The following is a 2,078-nucleotide window of genomic DNA, read 5'->3' on the forward strand; positions in this document are numbered from 1 at the left end:
ATAAAGCACTCTGGACAGAGAATACATGAATGATTGTTTTGTAGGTACTTAGCAGGTCAGGTAGGCTATCGAATTGGGTAATTCAAAAGCTGTTTTTACCATAATGGATCTGCTTTAAATGTGCATAGCCAAGGTCAACACATTAAGATGAATTTCTAATGTTCACAGAAGGAGAAAATATTTTTTTAAGTTTTTCCCTAAGACAGCAGAAGTTACAGTTCCTTTTTATAAACTAATACAAGAATATTTGAAAGGATACAAGGATACAAGTTTCCCATCCAACCGGGATGCCCAAGGAAAGATTTCAGACATTGTAAGAGAACACCACATGTATTAGCTGACAAAGCACGAAGTTTTTTGTACTTGGAGCGTGATTCCATTGCTTACTTGGCCAGACAATCTGGATGTGCACTTTTGTAAAGTCCAGCTTCATACGAAACAAAAATCATCCACAGAAACATCTACCATTCCTCTTACAGTAGCACATGAGAAAAAAACCCAGCATATTGTGTCAAACCAATAGTCCAGTAGCCTTTCTTACAGACAGTGGTCAGTAACAAATTCCTCAGGAAAGAGCATGGTAAATAGTAGATCTTCTGCTGTTGCATCTTGAGAGATGGTCTTAGACTAAGCTGTTATGGGGAACAAAGGGGTTTTGGCAAGACCAAGGGAACATATACTGCATTTTGCTTCACCTCCATTAATGACTTGAAACATTAGTTTTAAGGAGAGGACCTAGCACAAAAAAAAATTAGCACTGTCTACTTTGCCTTCTTGAGATCAAATTCTTATGGAGAACAAATTCATACACACACAAGAAAGATCACTATCTAAGCTCTACCTAATTGTGCAATTAAAGATTCCTTCACAAAGCCCTGATCTGTGCTTCTCATACAGACTTCAAGCAATTATTTATTTGGAATACCGTAACTGTACTACCTTCATCACAGAGTGGACATTTACTTGTTTCAACACAATTATGGTAACCAGTAAGTTAATGTAAGCTCATAACAAAGATGTCATCATTACATAGATTTATGAGAAGAGCACTAAACATAAAATTGAGGTAATTGCCTGTGCGCTGCCGGACTATTTTGCCAGTTAATATAAATAATATAATTCTCAGCATGAGCCACCAGAAGGACATCATCTTTAAAACTAATTCCTCACCTGCCACTGTCAGAAATTTTCACTACAAACTCAATGAAGAATATGTTGCTAACTGTAACTGACAACCATATATTACCAGGGAAAGGTGGTTACCTCGAGTACCCCAAACAATCTGTTGTTTTGGTATGTTACCACATAAAATTGATTTAATGCTGCAATTTTCCATTTCTCTCTGGAGCACAGGCTGCTAATTTATTAGTCACGTATATTGAAATTTCTCCTTTTTCTATTCATGTATAAATTCCCATAAGCAAACTGAGCAGATAGTATTTTGTTTGGTTTATTTTTAAACTTGGAAAAATAAGTGACACATGAAATTCTGCTACTTGTGCTATGGAAATCAGTTCTACAAAGCAAGCAGAAGTTAAAAGTCATATAGAAGATCTGAAATAAGAAACATTGGTATGCAGGGAAAAAACACTTATGTGTTTTCTTGTTTTATGCCTGCAAATAAAAAGTTACAAAGAAATACCAAGAAGGATGAAGTAGAAGGGGTTCTTTCTTTTTTTTAATAAAAAATGCAATAGCTGATTTGAATGGATGCAACAGTATATATTTGAATTTTTATACAAACATTCAACAAATAAAACAAACCAAAAAAAAAAAAAAGAAAAGAAAAAAGAACTGCATGTCTGAGACAGTGGGTCTGGAGATTTTTTCACCACCACCACTTTTACAAGAGCAAAAGCAGGTCCCCCCAGCACTCTGGAATGCTTGTCTGTGATCAATCTCCTCCTCACCCACCAGGCTCACTGTTTATCAGAGGTCTTTACAAGTCCATCAAAGCTCACCATAAAGTGTAAACATTGTTGTAACTGAACAAAAGGGATTTGAAAGCCAGTGTCACTGAGTTTTCTGAAATACCGGGTGATGGTCTGAACAGGATCACTGTCATGCTCTTGTTCACA

This window comes from Buceros rhinoceros, unplaced genomic scaffold (genome assembly GCF_000710305.1).
Source record: "Buceros rhinoceros silvestris isolate BGI_N320 unplaced genomic scaffold, ASM71030v1 scaffold20242, whole genome shotgun sequence".
NCBI lineage: Eukaryota > Metazoa > Chordata > Aves > Bucerotiformes > Bucerotidae > Buceros > Buceros rhinoceros.